Raw genomic sequence first — 18,679 nt, 5'->3', positions numbered from 1 at the left:
CTACCTACTACAGTTTACAAATCCAGATTTCTTTCGAAATTGAGAAGCTGAGATGGTAAACAGATATAAGTGGCAAGAAAAAAAAAAAAGAAAAATAAAAAGAAACGACCTTTTTTTTTAGTGGAAAAAGGCGTAAGTTCGGGACAACTGTTGTAACTGTTAGAATAATTTATTGTAGTTTTTAAGGACATCCTAATTAAACGGCGAGAGTATCATAAAACAATGGATAATAATAACAGTCGAGAAAAATAATTTTCGAAGGAATTTTTTTAAAACGGAGATCATAGAAGGTTTGAACTATAAGAACAATAAAATGTTCGCAAGGTTCTCTCGCAAATCCCGAAGATTTTATCCATTTTATGGCATTTCAAATCAAACTGTTGCATTTCCCCTTAGTAACCTGTAACTGGTCTTCTTGTGTTTCTTACATACACCATCCACAATCCTACACGAACATTGCCCGCGCAAGATATTAATATCCTCGTTAAATATTTCCTTCATCCGTATTTATCGTCCATCTGCCTAATTACAATTCCTATATGCTGCTATATTGTTGCAAGTTTATAAATTTACAAAGCGTAGCTTGTTAGCCGCTTGCCAGAGCGAACCTTAATACGTTACAGAGTATAATGTACAACGTAAAATTGTAAGTAGCGGCAGCTTCATCCTATTAATCAAAAATTAATTAACTCGCTGCCACGTAATAGGAAAGAAACAATATGATGCAGTTTATGAACGAACCGTGACACATCGTGAGCACCCGTCAACACTCGCACGATAGTTATTATTAATCAACATAATACCAATTTAAAGCGTATCTCACATATCCTGACTGCGGATCATTCGATTAAACAGCCAATCCTGACAGCCACGATCTCTACCAAAAACACCCTAAAACCAAATCCTCGAGGTACCCCACAAAACACCACCTTATTAACTCTCTCATACCAACTCCCACCCTCGTGCTTGTTACCTCCCTCCGTGGTATTGCCACGACCCCGACTAATACTGTGCTTAAAACACGTCGACCCAACTACACCCTCGTCAAATCCTCCACAAACAGCAACCAACCTCGCGCCATTCACTTGTTCCATCCTATCGACGGTTACCATTTATCTCTTTTACCTTTCCCTTGCTTAAATTACACTTATTCGTGTTTACATTCATGCATAATTTACTTGGTGTTACCATCGACTAAAGCAGAGACAGATAGTCACAAATACCCCCGTTTACAAGTACTGATTCAATCACTCGCGGAAAGACGCGATCGCCAGGAAGCACGTCAACGGGAGTCGCAAATTCCCGCTACGATTAGATAATCGACGCCACGAAATGATCGATCCCCTATTTCCGTTAGGATAATAGAGGTAGTTAAATTAAATATGACACTGATATAACAAGTTATAAATCACAGTTTATTCCAACAACTTTGTAAAGAAGATAGTTACGCTGGTGTGTATGTATAAGTTAAGTAAGTGACTGATCTAAGGGTGGAAACCCGGTCAAAAGATGTTGACTGTTTGAAAGATGGAAAATCAGTGAAGGTTGGTGAGGATGCTGTGGTAGAGGAAAGCCAAGGATGGGTGTGTCTAGCGCACGGGACCATCGGATTTGTTGATGACAATTTTGGCTAGGAGAGTGAGGGAAATAGGCTTCGTTGTTAATTGTGGTGGGTGAGGAAGGATGCTAACCGCCTTCGAGACAAAGTTGCTAGTGGGAGGTCTCATACGTGAGAAGAAGCAACTTTCCGGTGTCAACTCGTGGTGGACAATAAACTTTAAAAAACAATTCAGTGAAAGGATATTTGTTCGGTCTAAAGGATCTTAATTAGAAAATTCCTGAGATTTATGGGGGTTACTTGAGACTATTGAGGGTACGCAGTAAGGACCTGAAGACATCTGGCTGGATCTGGTATTACGAAAATAAAATGTAGAATCTCAGACGCTTTTTATTATTTATCCACGAAGAAGCAGCCAGATGAGATCTACTCCTCCTCTCTCTATCGCAAATAGAAATAAATGTACGGCTGACATTAACATTTTTGCAAATTTCATTAAATTTCCTAAGCAATTCGTTGAAACGAATGTTTCTCCTCGATGAAATTTGGATCGAAAGATTATGAGCAAAAGATCGTGATTAGATATACGTACTCGAGTCGAAGATACATCCAGCAATTCTGCAACATTTTACGTACCAACATACACAGAATTTATCGAGGAACGCGTAAACGTTCTAAAGGAATCGTCATCGGACAAGTTTACAAGGTTTCAGTGATAACAATGACTGGAACAACGCGAATGGAAAATGGAAAGTGTGCGATAAATAGCCAAACATTCGCAGAGGATCTATTCACTCGATAAACGTGAATTTACCAACATGATGCTGGTTTGTGTTTTCTCAGAATCCGAAATTCAAACACGACGATGGTAGAGGGTGGAGTGATAAAGGATCGACGAAAACACGATAAGGCTAATTAACGCCGTCGTTATCCAGGAAGGAAAATTATAGCTACAATAGATATCGCCCAATATTGCACGGTTCTTACGGGGTGATATCGCCCTCGTTCATATCCATTGCCAAGCTTTAACGAACGTCCCGATGGACGTTCTCTCGTTTCCATGTTTGGCCTTGCTAGACGTTCTCTCATCCCTGAAACGATGCATGATGTTTGGTTATTCCGTGTTTAATTGAAGAGGCTTGTTGCAAGGATTGTTTGCCTCCGAAACCGAATGGTTCCAGCGAATCAAAGGAAGACGATGCGCACCATGCTGGTTTGTGCTGTGCATGTCGAAGGAACTCGGTGTGTTCACCAGCTACTGCTACGTATATGGAATACTGTTCGTTGATTAACGGAGCATGTCGATGCGGTGGATGATTCGGTTTCGGGTGATTGATGAAGCTTATGATATGGAATAAATCTGTTGGCAGAAGTATCTGCCGAAATATCAAGCGAAATCAATTGGAATGTTAATCAGGCCGACGATCATTTAAATTAATAGATGTCGCTGGAAATTTAACCGAAATGTGGCCTGGTTTACCGAGTGAAATGATAATCGAGAAATATGATCTATATATTAACCAAGATATTAACCGAGATATCAATCCAAATATTAATCGAAGTTAAATCATTAAGATATTAATTAAGATGAATCGGAAGTATCAACATTTTTTAACAATTATAAGATTCTTTTTCTTTCGTTATTGGGGTGCTCTTGAAATTCTGGGCAACAATTTTGGATGTAAGATCTTTTTATTGAAATTTATATAAATTGCCAATATCGATGACAAGAAAAAATGTATCAATACTAAACTAAATTACATCTCAATAAAAATTCATTTTATACACATGCAATTTTTCCATACGTTTTTCCTGTTTCGAAGCGAAGTGTAGAATGTACGTACAAATTTTTTTCACCCATTTCAAAAGCATTCTATGGAATAAAAATACAAAGAAACACGGCCATGTCGGCCGATAGTATTCCAATTAGCGTGGGTAATCTGGTTTAGACAAAACGATGATTTTAAGCGACTTCCGGTGCGCGTGAATTGATCGTCAGCTATCCTAGCTTTTTTATCGTGACACAAGCATAAGTCGTCATTGACACTGGGCTTAACGAGCCGTGCAATTAAAAAGTCATCTATCTAGAAACCTCCGACGTTGATTTAGTATCATTTCTGCGCGTTTCCCAAGCCACGTTACCGTTATTCTACTCTTTTTTTCCTCATTTTTTTCCACTTTTTTTCTTCCTTTTTGTTTTGGTTCTCTCGCTGCTGCACAAAAACGCCCACATGGTTTGCTACGATCCGTTGATAATAAAACGTCCACAAATGGAAAAAAGAGAGAAAGAGAGAAAGGGAGAGCGGCAATGATCTCGTGTTAACGTAATCCCAGGATAGTACTGGAGAACGTGGTAATTGACGCGGAAAACGAGTATTTTGAGACGATTAAAAAAAAGACTCCCAAAAAAAAAAAAAAAAAGAAAAAATAGAAAGAACGCGCGCGAATTTACTGGACGTTAATGGATAACGTTTCGAGCTATGAAATTGCAAACAATTTAGGTTTCCGTCCATTACGTCGATCACTTTGCGTGCAGAAAAACGACAATTCCTCGCACTGATGCATCATGCGTAATATCGGTTGAAAAATATCTGTTTTTCCTTTTGCGTCGCCTCTTTATCAGTTTGCAAAAACAACTCTACTTCAGACCGGACGCGAACAGATGTTGTTGTTAACTTTGTCGGAATGTTATCGCAGTAATGGTAATGACACGTGACATTTGTTTATAGTTAACTGAAAAACATAGAATATCCGGTAAAGAGCGCTGCTCTTTGACCGTCAGAAATAAACATGAATCGTTCAATGATGATTTTCAATTTTGATCAAACGTTCGTTTGTAAGAATTTTATCTCTGCTACGGAAAACGCGTTGAACTATATATCGAAGAGAAAGAATATTAAACAAGCCTAGTTGAAATTTTCCAATTTCTTCAACATTTTTTTGAAGTTTGCAGTTCAAACTTTAAATTTCTAACAGCACTGTTGGATCATCCCTGTTTTCTGATCGGAAATTCTTTTTTTCCCCAACTTCTTATAAATTTTTTTTTTTATTTAGTTGTTTACATTCACAATTTGTCCGATTTGGACATATGGTAGGATTTTTTGGCTGTTCTTATAAATTTGAATCGCCATCCAACTGTCAACTTACAGAAACTACTAATTACAGAACTCAAAAAGCATGCAAGAAGATTAGTGTAAATTCCTAGAATTACTATATAAAATTATGTTTCCAAGGAACTATTCTGGAATCGTAAATTCGAGAAAGCGGGTTACCGTGAATAAATTCGAAACAACTTTAGAGCACGTAATAGCGTGAGAAAACGGCGAACGATCAGATTTCATTCGCAAAGAAACGTTTCCTATCCGATCCGGCGTGTCCCATTATCGAGAAAAAATTCGAAATTTACTCGAAATCGATTTGTCGTGGCTTATCACGATCGTTCGCAACTGCGTACATCGTCGCTTGAATCTCTATTTCGTTTCTGGATTGTACGATTATCGGCGAATATAATTTACGTTGGATTACTTTCGTCTAGCGAGGAAATAAGACGAAAAATCACGACGTATAGATGGCTGTCGTGAATCGATTCAATCGGAACGCAAAGGTTTGTTAATGTGTAAGCGAAAGGATAGAGGAAAGTCGGACAAAAGTGGCCAATAAAAGTCGTCCGCGAGCAGAGAATTGCTCTTGATGCTGGAAATAAAGCAACGATTGATAACGTCGATTATCCGCGGTTCGGTTTGTGCCTCATTTTATAGGACGTTGTTAAATTTTTGCTGATGTTTCGGGTTATTTCTTCGCTTACCTATGATTCTTCGTTTATAATGGTTCGTTTCATTGTTTCAAGTTCGATCTCTTTGGCCAATTTTTACTTCGATATTGATTCGTTCATGCTAATAACGTAACTTCTATGTAAATATATTTCCCGATTTCTTTGAAACTATACCAACACAATAATGATACTCGTGTCTCGTTATTGTATTGATTTAAATGTTTTATGTAACATCTACGTATAATATATTCAGCAAAAATGTCTATGGTAAATGTTCAGATATTTTCATGAATCCATTGTGTTAAAAGCAATTAAAAGATTATTTATGTAAATATTTCAAGTATAACAAAGTTTTGATTAATTGCTTCTCTTTTCTATTTACATAATCGGTATTTGACGAACTTCATTAATTGTAAATATCATTGTAAACACATATCGAATAGCATAAATAGCGACACGATCTCATAAACACATATTATTATCTCGATATAGTTATTAAAGATTCAACTTCATTAAATGTAGCATAAAACAGTGAAAAACCACTGAATAAATTATGTTCTGTGCACGTGCAACCTGTCGTATACTTTAGAAATGGTTGCCACGTATAGGGAGAAAGACTGGTTACTAGCTACACGCGTTATTAAATGCGTTGGAATCTGTGCGTGTAAAAAACACAACACTCGCAAGCTTTGCGGGCCAAAAAAGGGAATTTTCTTTGACGCAAAACGGCCATGCAATTTCCTTGAAAATTTCTCGATAGAATTGGCCATTCACGCGCAGAGAGTAGAGCGTGTTCAACGTACGAGGCTTTGCCGTCCGACGCAAAAATGCCGTTCAAGGACGACGTAAAACAAGAATTATGGAATCATTTATTTCCAGACATCCTGTTCGAGGCCGCTGCTACATTTCCTACGGCGAGAAGATACCATTCCACAGGGGGGATATTAAAACGAGCGATCAATTCTGTATGAGACGTGCCAAGGCGGTGCAATGGATGCCGCGGAAAAACTTGCAATACCGTCGCCATCTGAATTTCCGATTCCAGTCTATACGAATCTAGTCGTTTCTCTCGCAGATTTTTTATTTTCACGGCTACGAACTCCACTGTGGAATAATTTTCCATTTTCGAAAATTTTGCAGATGTCGTGAGACGACCGAGGTATAAAAGAAACAAACTAGATGATGATATATCTGGCCTGAAACTACGAGTGAAACTCGTAAATTGCCAACGTTTCTACGAAATACGCAATGACGTAAAACGTAAAAGTATTAATTTCTACTTTTATTCGCTAGCCTGTATAGAATTAAACTAAAGAGAACTGCAAGAAAAATTGAAATTCTACATCGAGCAATGAGCTAACATCACTTGCAAGTAAATTACAGGAAAGAAGATACATATATTTTGTGTTAAACGTTTGAAGCTGCGCATTTTACTTATTAACACGAGTATGAGAAGCTTTTCTTGCAGAATATTTTTATAGTTGCACAATCCTTATTGTACGGAAAGTATCTTAATTGTAGCGAATATACGGGAGGAAATAAATATCCTTCTTTATATGAACTTTGCTAACGTTTCAACACGAGAGGATTCTGACTCAGAAACTTGTTCTCAATTACCGCTCTCATTACACAATCTTTATTACACCAGAAGAGAGAAAAACGCTAAAGTGCGAACAACGCACGGAAGAATACATATTACGGTTCTCTCGTGTGACTTTCGTGAATGAAACATACACGTTACTATACCGCCACCTGACTTTCTGAGTCATCCACAGGTTCCTGCTTGTTCTTTATTTGTACTGCACAATCTTTTACGACGTCAAGCGAGAGAAGGGAAATTAACACTGGACAATAGAATTTGTAGAATACAGTAGCGTATAGAGTTTCAGAATGAATTAAGAATTGATACAAAGTTACACTATCAAGAAAATCATTTTATCCTTTCTTAATATTATGTATAATCAATATAATCTTCTCTTAAATCTATCCACTAAATGGAATAGTCATAGTTCTGAGTTATCGAAATATCAAGTTGTCCATTTTGTAGTAACAGAACAAAATTCATGGATAATATACAATTCGATAAAATAATATAAAATAAAAAATGTCGTGTATCTATCATTTCCTTTTAAAACGAAAGAAACTTTTGGGACAACCTAATATTATTCAGTTTAGACATTGCCAGCATAAAATCAGAATGATGCCTGTTTAAGTAAGATTTCAATTTGGGAAACAAAATATATTCCGGTGAATAAGAGTTAGAATTGAAAATTTGATTAAATTTATTGACTGCTTGCACTTTGAAAATTTTTATGACACGATAGATATAATATACATATACATATATAATTCCAGTATACATTTCCAGCGGTTTTCTGAAATTTAGTATTACCATGTCATCTTCTTGCAATTAATGAAATCACCGAAGTAAGACATTGTTTAAAAACTTTGGGTTTTATTGATTTCTAGGTCAGACGGTCTTACTATAGTTTATCATAGCTAGCGTGCTCTTATTTTCATGCCATTGCTGTTTCTTGAAAATCGAACGTAAATCATGTAGAAAAAAAATTGCAAAATTTACAAAAGAAGTTAATTAATATAACTTCTGATAAACTTAAACAAGTTTTCCTCGAATAAAAGTCAGTCGAAAAATATGGTAGACGCATCATATATCTTATGTAACATGAAAACAGTGTATTATTTAAAATAAGAAGGGCAGAAGGGTGGCAAACAGGATTAAATGAAAGCATCTTCGTCAGCGTGAGCTTATTTGTACCTCGACGAAAATTCCATTCTCAGCTGGGAGAAATAAGAAATCCCTTTATTCCCCTTTGTTACGGCAGTCGTCGTCATGGAAAAAAGCAAAAAATATTAAAACACCGCGCAGAAATTTTACGCAAAGCCCCGCGACCGCTGGCAAGTGCGTTTCTCGCCTCTTCACGGTTTCATTTTCCGCCTGACGAATATCCGTTCGACCCTACTTCTGCCTCTCGACAACCGCTAAGGAGAAATGATATTTCAAATATTAAAATAGACGATGGATTTTATGAGCCACAGTGAACACGACACGCGAAACCCTCTTCGTGTCTGAAAATGTCGCAAGAATTTTTAAATTTCTTCGCATGCTATTCTTTCTCTCTCTCTCTTTCTCTCTTTCTCTCTTTCTTTTCTCTCGCTTAATAAGACGAACTGAAAAAACGTTAAAACACGGTAGTTTACGTAAACCGGCTTCTTTGTTCGAATTTTGAAAACGTGCCGCAAAACCACCACGTTTCCTCCTGTAAGTTTTTCTTCTCTTCATAGCTGTTTCGAGTAGATCAAAGATATCAGGAAACGAGGAATTAAATTCCCTATTTTAAGCGGTGGTTTTTAGCGTGGTTGGGTCAGCTGTCGTGTAATTAACAAGCAACCACCACGGCGATATCCTTGAAAACCTTTCAAGCCGGGGTACCGCGAAGAAAGCAGATACGAAATTTTGTTTGATGCTATTTTACGTGGAATTTATTTTGCGAGGCGACTTTCTGTGACTTCATATCGCAGAATTCTTTTTTATTTTTATTTTTGTTTAGCATTAGCGGAAATTTCGTTACATTTACGCTGCCAAAGGAAACACGTTTTCCATATAACGTAATACTCTTCGCCTAATTATCCTTCATTAGTAAATGCACGGCATTATTTGCTAGATATCCGAAGCAGTTAATCGGCAATAATTTCGTAAAATAATTGATTTCGTTAACGATCACTTCGGTAAAACACTCGACGAAATGGAGATGCAGTTTCTACGCGTTTCGAGCGGATAAATCAAATAAATAAATCAAACACCGGAGGAAAACAAAATAGCGAAGAAACAAATACGTTTCGTATAGCCGTGCTTTTATCGATCGACCAATTTATATGCACGATTTATATATACACTACGAGGCAGCTTTAGAGCACTTTGTATCGTGCGAAACGATTCGATCATTCCAGAACTCTACTTCATATATCATTATTTTCCCTGACTACTTGCTCGGCGTACGCGTTTTATAAATTGCGACAAAATTATCTCGAAAACTTAGTCGGCAAAATAATGATTTTTATTTTCAAACGTCGATCAACTACATAGATATACGCAAAAAAAAAGTTCGAGAAGACTTCGTTTCGTCGTTTGAAATCTCAGAAGGAATTACTAATTTACGTTCTATCGTTTCTCTCTGTAGAAACAAGAATACATTGAGAAAATAATTGATAACCTGTACGTAAATATTCACATCCCTGTGCGAAACGACAAATTCTCACACTTAACCCCATAATTGCTACCAGAAAGCAACTACGTATGATACACATCAATCGGTACTTGTGTCCGCACTTTCACACCCCTGGAGAGAAAAAAGAATTGTCGTTTTCACGCAGGAGGAACAAGACAGCGGCAAGCTCGAGGCATCCCCTCGAATGGCGCTTATCAGCCGGAAATCCGGATCCAATTTTTCCATGCCGCCGGGCGCCGTTTAAGGCCGACAACCATGCACTCGTACCCTTCTAACGCTTTATCCCCGGATACAGGATGTTCTGTTTGTCGTCCGATTGCCGGTCCGCGAATCGGCTTCACTAAAATTGTTAGGGACACCGAGTTTCGACAGTTGTTATTTTTCAACGACGAACTTTCTCTTCTATCTGCGCTTAGTACGTATTTCTTGGATTATCGTGTTACATATTCTAACTATTTACGTACACAGGATGTTAGAAAGCGCGTGAAAAATGTATGACATCAATGTAAACATCAAAACGATGGAAAACGTTCATGTATACAAGTGTCGTTTCGGGCTTATTTTTCATTCATTCGCGTTTTATGTTTCTCACAATCTTCAACCATGTCTTGCATAATTTTTATCACAATCTACAAATAGCTTTGTCTAGTTTCATAGCGTCAGATACATCACAGGACACGTATTCTTGGCGTTTCTTATTCGTACGGTGCCAAGTCGGTGACGTCTCGGATAATCCTTTGGGTATAATACAAGGATATAGTTACTGCGGATGGGTGTTCTGACGAATGAAACACCTGAAGAGAGAAATGGCTACGCTCGTAGGAATTTATACACGCATTTGACTGTTTTGACGTATTTTTTAGAACGTTAGTTGTTGATTGATTGCCCTGGCGAATGCAAAATCTAAAGAACGATGTAGCTACTCTCCTAAGAAGCTATATATGTACAGTTACATTTGGTTATTCCGAACGGAACCTTAGTTGCTAGTTGTTCTTGTCAAATGAAACATTTGAAGTTCGAGAACCTACCTATATTTAATTATTCTGACGTAATTAATTATTGGAACATTTAATGCACAATGTAGCTTTGCTGTTGTAAGAATCCACATGTTTCATTGTTCCGATATATTCGTAACGTTACTCCAAAAAAAAAAAAAAAAAAAAAAAAACATAACCACTGCAACGACGACTTTATTCAGCACAAATGCAAATTTTTATCAATTTGTCCACTCTTTCAAGATTAATCACGAATTGCGCCAAAACTTTTAGCGCGGTTATAATAAGTTACGTAGATACTCGTCCAAACTAACGACGAAAGGGTGAACAGCAGGACGAAGAAGGAATACGTGAAGAGACGGTTGAGAAAGAAGAGGGAAGTTTAAATCCATGTAAGAAGGAAGAAAGAGCTTGGTCGTTTCTCGCCGCTTATCCCGGAGATAAATGATTTCATGCTCAGCTTACGACATGTCATCGTCGAGGTCCTCGTTTCTCTTCCCTCTCTTCCTTCTTCTCCTCTTGTACTCTCGTCATCCCTTGTTCTCGTCCCCTTTTCGACGCTCGTCGAACCGAGGAACGTCGATGATTCTTGTTTACGGTGACAGGTATAAATTTACGTGGAGGTACACCGTAGGAGGTCCTCCTGCGAGTCTTTACACGTTTCCGATGTTTGATTGATACTTTGGTTTCTAGAGCAGTAATGCTTTCGTCGCTCATGTGTGAAAGGTTTCGACAGTGATTGTAGTTTAGCCAGGTAATGTGATTAATGTTGATCGACGTTCGCATGCCTGTGATTTAGGGCTGCTGTTTACGTTCGTCTCGTGTTCCCGTCAACTAATTTCTTTCGTATTGATTAAAGAGAATTTTGAATGAAATGGAAATTCTATATGCGAAAGAAAAACACGCGAAATGCGAAAATTATGATGGTAACCGCAGAAAGAGCACTCATAGATATAAAAGTTCTATATTCAGCTCATTGCAGCTGTATTAATTAAAGGCAGTGTTTAATGAAATAAAAGTTCTGTGTTAGAAAGAAAAACACTCCGAATATGAAGATTATGATGGATATAACATTTGTTTCATTTTCTGTTGTTTTAATTAAAAGGATTTAATGAAAGAATGTTTAACGAAATGAAAGTTTTATCTTTGAAAGAAAAGTGCTTGTAAGTCTAAAGATTATGATGGTACGTAATTGAAAAAATGATGCTCATAGACGTAAAATTCGTTCGATCTTTAATCTTTATCTCTTGATTAGCTACCAAATTATAAACGACGTTTCCAATACGATTCACTATATTTTTGGGAAGAATATATATTTCAATGGAAATAAATCCCGCTTAGATAATTGAATCTTTAGATATTTTAAGACAACCTCTGCATTTTTAACGATCTCGAACGATGTTAAATAAGCTCGCAAGATCGATACGTCCAAGGTGAATGAACTCGTCTCGGAGAGAACAGAGCGTCTAGCTAACGAAGAATATGTAATTAAGCAAGTTCATTAAGAAAAACAAAAGTCATGGTAAAATTTCTATTCAAACAAGATCCGTGTCAATCACAGACAAGTTCCATTTCAAGTATTTATACAAAACCTATTAATCTAAAAAACACAATAAAAGCGGCATTTAATTTCCTATGTTAACAAATTACGATATACTTTAAACATCTTTGAGAATGTACAAAATAATCAAATATTCCGATCCAATATCGGATCTATCATATGTTCCCGCGACTCTGTCATTTCTGCTTCGATTACGGTTATCTTTGGCGAAATTCAAGAACTCGTTATAGCAATCCGAAGCTTCGGAAAGCTACTAAAATCGAGATTTATAGAAACTTGTCACTCACGATCCGCCTCGAAATAACAATAGAGATAGACAGAAGAGACAAAACTGACAATTTCGACGGGTAGTCTAATTCGTTGGGACAATAGCGAGAAATAGGTAGAATTGGAAGGGGTTGAAAGATCGCCTTCTCTTTCGTCGCGGTATCATCTAACGAAATGGAACTCCTTGGTCCTGGTATCGTTCGGAAGAAAAACAACGTCGCAAAAGCAATTACAAGTTTGAGGAATTTAATTTAGTCGACAGTGTTGTCCATGGTCTCTCTCTCTCTCTCTCTCTCTCTCTTTCACTTGTATTTTACAAAGCTTCCTCAAAGTGTACGACACTTACAATGACGTCGTTTCGAAACGAACATGCCGATAGTCGAGGAATCCTTTCCCCTCTTTTCTCACCACCGAGTTTGTTGCTCTTTATCACGAGTTCACCAGTAGCAGTTCGACTCCTCTATATATTATTTTTCTATCGACTTTCGAGACCGAAATACGGAGGTTTGGAGAGAAAGGTGCAAGCAAAAATTGGTAGGGGGATAAAACGAGCTGAAAATTCGAGTAACACCTCGCATTTCACTCGAGCAAATATAAATAACGTTTGAACATTTTAAGGTTCTGGAGAAAGCATTGTTCGTAAGTGTATGAAAAAGACTGTGGCGTTTTTCAAACGAGGAGAAAATTGCTTTCCTTGAGATAAAAACGTAATGATCTTTTCGAAGGTTTATTTGCTAAATTGCTTGAGCTGTCGATGTCAAAGGAGAAATTTGCATAGAAGTGAGTGGGTGGCTTCTTTGAAAGTACGTAGCAAGTCTTCTAATTGATTAGAAATTAATTTGCTTTATGGGTACTCTTGCTACGTATATCTACTCTTGAATATTTGAAAATTAATCATACTAATATAGTTTTATACAAAACTTCTTGAATATATTACTTTTCTTTAAAGGAGATATGTCTTTACACATAAAAGCTCGTTCTTTGAACGAAGTCACGTTAGTATATCGCTGTTCGATCACGAAACGACAAAACGATTAGAAAATCGACTATTTATCATGTTTCTCCTATGTGGTTTTCACGTTAAACCTAAGTAAAATATCGCAATATATTGCACTTTGAATAAAACAAGGGATCGATGTTATTCAATTTTTGCAAATACCGACTCCTACACTTTATTGACAATCTCGTAATTGGCACATCACTTCCAAAACTCGGAGCTCGTATTGCATCGAGGAATCTATGAGAAAGAAACAGCAGAGTCAACTAACTAACACAGACAGAAGCCGGACGAAACTGGGTGCTCGATTAGTTCGAAAATCCGAGGTTTTACCAGCTACAAGTTCGCCAACGAATAGAAAAGAGGCAGAGGGAGAAAGGAGAATACACGAAACGTAGCCTTAAATCTTCCTTGACGTCACGACGAGCGAATTCGTTGGTATAGTCGTGGCCCGGGATTTTATCGGATGGAACGATAACTAAATCAGCGGGGAAAAACGCATTAAGGAGAACAGTAACGCGTGCAGCGAAATCGTGCAATTACCAGGATCGATCTCGCGACCGCGTTGCACACTCCGTAAATCCGTAGAAATAAAGTTGCAGCTCTGCGCGCGACGCTGGAAATGAAATCGAGCTTAACCGGCCAGGATTTTTATTTCGTTCGAAGGTGTCGCGAAACTTTGGCGTGCAGTTTCGCCTTAAATAAATAGTCGAATCAGGGATGTTAATGGAAATTACGAAACAATTGTAAACGAAAACGAGATAAAGGAATTTAAGAGCTTTGCGAATAGTTGCGCAATGATTTGGAATTATGTTATCTCACGAGAAGTTATTTTCATTTAGTCTGATTACATTTGCAGCGATCAAGGATTTGGGGATTAAAAATCAGATAGATTTTTACTAGGCATCGAGGATAATTTTTATGAATTTAAAGCTCCATAAGTGAGAAGATTTAGGTAATGTTATTTACTGTAAGGAGAAAGTATCGAATAGTACGGGTCAGAGAGGAATTGAACGAACCTCTGAGGATTTGATGGATTTAAAGTGATGTAGGTACATTAAGTGCCTTAAGATCACGTTACTGCATGAGAATTTAGCTTGAAAACGAACTAAAATTAAGAATGAATTAAAACTCTGACAACTGTACAAATTTCGAGATACAAGAAGCTTTAAAAGTCAAATAATTGGATTTTTAAACACTCTAATCTAGAATATGACGATGAAGAATGGGGGAAATTTAAGAAAAGTGAACCAGGAAACAGGATTTAGAATTGAGCGGTAATTTCTATAAAGCTTACATTTTCATTTTACCGAAGAGATAATCGAAACTGCCATATCACGGAGAACATTTAGTATAATATTATAAATGCTTCGTATTTCCTATCTACACAGGGATAGTCGTCTAAAATTTGATCTGTTCGTTAATGGTTCTGGGTTAAGTCTCGTCGGGATTTACTGCGCAATTAACTAAAATTTACTGCATAATTATTAATACATATTACACGGTGCAGGACGACGGTTAAAGGAGAACAAATGTCTTTGCACGTTTCGACGATATGGAAATTTCGAGAACGAGCTGCAAGTTTAATGGAACAAACACGATAACGTTGACGTTATTTCTCCTCTATAGATTATATTTCTTGCGAACTATCGCGTGATAAAATTTATATAACGAATAACTTTAAACAAAATATGCTACATCTTGATACATTAATCTTCAAGAAGTAATTATATTCTTCTGCCATAAATAAACCAGTTTTCATCGTATAATGAAACACGATGAAAGATTATTCGATTACACGATGATAGATTATTTATTTATGTCCTTGTATTTATGTACTTTCCAAATATAGCTTTTATCCTTACATCTAAATAAGTGTTCCTATTCGTTGTATTATATTTGCATTAATAAACGCTGTTTTTACTGTATCATCGGTTACACGCTACATAAATCTTAAATCTGAATTATTCAAATCATTATAAATTAATATAAACTCTAAAAAAATTTAAAGACTGAACTATAAATCGTAAGAGACACAAAAATGTACAGCTAAAATCTCGCATAAGGTCTCAAACGTTTCATAAAGAAGGATGCGAAATTTCATTTCTAAAAAATATTCAAATAATTAACAATTCCATACTCTCCACGAGAGCCAATTTCCTGAAAAAATGTATACTTTTCTTAACCCTATCACTCACTTAACAACCGAATAATGTATCGTAGAATCTTATCAACGCATCCATCATCACCGTACCAACCCGGATCTCGTTCACGCCTACGATCAAATTAGCCATTTTCATAGCCGACCATTCGCCAATTAATCACTCGATCGTTCCGTGTGCCATTCCAAACCGACTGACGTCAAACGATCGCGACTTGTCGCGTTCACCTGGTAGGACAAGGAACGGCGGACGCATTGTTTTGGTTCACCGCCGCCACGGAGTATCCGGCACACGACCCGATTCTCCGGCTCTCCTCGATCTGTCGGCCTTTTACGTCATCGTGCACACACGGCCGGTCCCGTGTTACAGAGCTAGTGCCCAGCGTTTTAAAGGTCACAGCCTAAGAACACGCCGATGCACGATTTCCAAACGATGAATCAGACCCGCTTCCGTTCACCGACGATTCAACGATCCGCCCCCCCCCCCCGGCCCGCACCATTGTTCTCATTCGACACGGAAATACGCGTGGATTTGCTGTCGAGCGAGCCCGCGAACGTACACCACGAGAACGGCAATTAATATCGTCGAAACTGAAGACGTCAACGACAAAGCTCGTGCCAGCCTGCTGTGCCTGATCATTTTTCTAACTGGCCCGTTTTTCAAAGAATTTTTGACGGTTCTTGCATGGACGTCCCAGCTTTCTGTTTCGTTGAATTGGTTTTTTTGCTTAACGGTGCTCCCTGGGACAACGCGGAAGTTGGGACACCGACTGTTCGCGAAGATGAAAACATCATATCATAAATGACTAAATTACCTACACATATACATGTAGTATCGTGAGTGCTTAGGGTGTAGGTGTCGCTGCTGGGTACGGCCGCTTTTCTTTTCACTTTTGTATCGTGGAAGAAAAATCGGATTCGAACCCGCGTTCCGAACGTTCGTAACCTAAGGCGCTAACCACTGCGCTGCCGTCATCCGACACTAATTAGTGTCGAATGGTGGTATTTGCTATCGAGTGCCGCCACAGGCCTTTTTTTCACGATACTACATACATGATAAATACACGTTTATATTCTTTAAGTGCACGTGCATATGTCTATACGTATATACATACATACGTACTATTATATAGGTATTACGCAATTACATTATACAGTGAAATTGTAGCTATGTACCTCGCAGACACCCACTGGTAGTATGATTTTCCCCCAAATTAGGCTGTTTGCTATGTGTATTTGGATTTGCGAGGAATTAGTTGGCACGAACGAATTCGCATTCGCTCGTCTCTCTTATTCGCCACAACGAAGGAAATTGTAAAGGTGTGTTGAATAAATTGATTTGGAATGAAAGCCAAAATTTTTTAAGAAAAGAATCCGCGTATAATCCGAAACCACGTTATTTGAGAGCACGTATACCGTTTTCAGATATGGTTACAATGGATGTGTATTCGGATGGACTGGTGTTCTGACGAATGCAACTGAAGACTGGAATGCATGCCCTCGTAAAATGTATATACCTGTTTGATTACATTGACGTATTGAGTTCGTCAGAAGGTATCCATTGTAACCATAAGCTAACGCGTTGCCTGTCGTGAAAAATATCAGACATATTGTGAAAATAGAAGATATTGTGAAAAAAATGACACGTAAACAAATTGTGAAAAAAATAGGTTTTTCGAGGAAAGTACTATCAGTACTTTTAAACAACCTTATCGTTATATTGTTCAAGGATAAAATAATTCAGAAGGAACCACACATTTGTAATTATTGTAATTACTTGTAATTATATTTGATTAGAGACTAAAGTCTAGACTAGGTAGGTCCATGTATCGTTGAAATTCATTTATTCTCAAACCACGAAACGAATGGAAAACAGAAAACAATGAATCGGAAGATATAAGAATTTCGTAAAACGCTAACGTTCGCGCTTTTTCCAAAATTGCGACTATCGAATATACGCGATGTTTAGGAATGACGCATTAAATGGCGAATTTCACGGTGGTCAAATAATTTTTGCAAATGTAATTGGTGTTACGTACATGAATTGTTATGGGTTTGAATTGAAACATCGCGATTCTCTTGCGTTTCTCCTTCCTCCAATCCACAATCTATTTTCCAGTTAAACTTGAAAAATCGTACGTACCTGAAACAAAATGAAGAAGCTTATTTTAGTAACAATGTAAATGTTTGCATAAATAAAACGGATAAAAAAGAGAAACTGAATAATTAGGATTGCAATCTTAACATCTAATTCCTACATAGAATTAGGATTTTACAAGTTTTATGATATACGACAAAGTTAACATTTTTCATAAACTTTTCTACCACGATACTTTGTATTTCCACTCATATTCTAAAAATTGTTCTCAATCTTTAAACGATAATAGCACATTTAATGTCTGTTTGAAACTGAAGAACTGCAAAAGTAGGTACGAAGTGGTAGTAACGATAAGATCGTAAAACAAGTTCTAAATGGTCACTCCCGACAGAGACGTGCACTGATTGTCACGTGCTTAATGCCATTATACTCCGGCTTCCTGTTCTGTCGTATATAGTGCTATTCGCAGGAACACTAGGAGGTTGTAAATCTCATTGGACTTGCGACGATATTCGGTGCAATGTTACGTGTCAAATTAACATCCCATGGCTGCTTCAATTGGCACGATTCACTAAGACGTATTTTATGAATAACAGAATAATGTTAAGTGTGTTTTACGACTAGACTTTCACAGAAATAGAATTCACAAACGATATTAACCAACCTGTACTTGTTCAAGATTTTAATAAGACACATGTGTATGTAATAAATTTTCAAGTAGCTAATCGTTAAATGAAGGACGTATAATCTTCTGTAACATGGATCGAACTTTATAGAATCCTAAATAAAAATTGAATTCTATACACACTTAGACTCGAGTGTGGCTTTCTTGATTGATTACTGGTCAAACGACATTTTGGAATACGACATTTCGATGGAATTTGTAAATTTGTATTATAGCAAAAACACAGTTTTTCTCCTGTTAATTTTATTCTCGAGAAAATTTCAAATCTAGTTTTTTTATTATATTATATTATTATATTATATAATTATTTATTTGGTCTCTAAATTTTAGTCTTTAGT

The 18,679-nt window shown here is 37.2% G+C and overlaps 1 protein-coding gene across 5 annotated transcripts in view; it reads right to left on the bottom strand.

The window, feature by feature from the left end:
* The window catches only part of sns (sticks and stones), a 503,193-nt gene that overhangs the window by 187,917 nt on the left and 296,597 nt on the right, over positions 1-18,679 (bottom strand). The gene's annotated exons all lie outside the window — the stretch shown is intronic.

The sequence above is a fragment of the Bombus flavifrons genome, chromosome 3 (assembly GCF_040668555.2).
Source record: "Bombus flavifrons isolate JBK064 chromosome 3, iyBomFlav1_principal, whole genome shotgun sequence".
Lineage (NCBI taxonomy): Eukaryota > Metazoa > Arthropoda > Insecta > Hymenoptera > Apidae > Bombus > Bombus flavifrons.
This window is presented reverse-complemented; position numbering and strand designations above follow the sequence as displayed.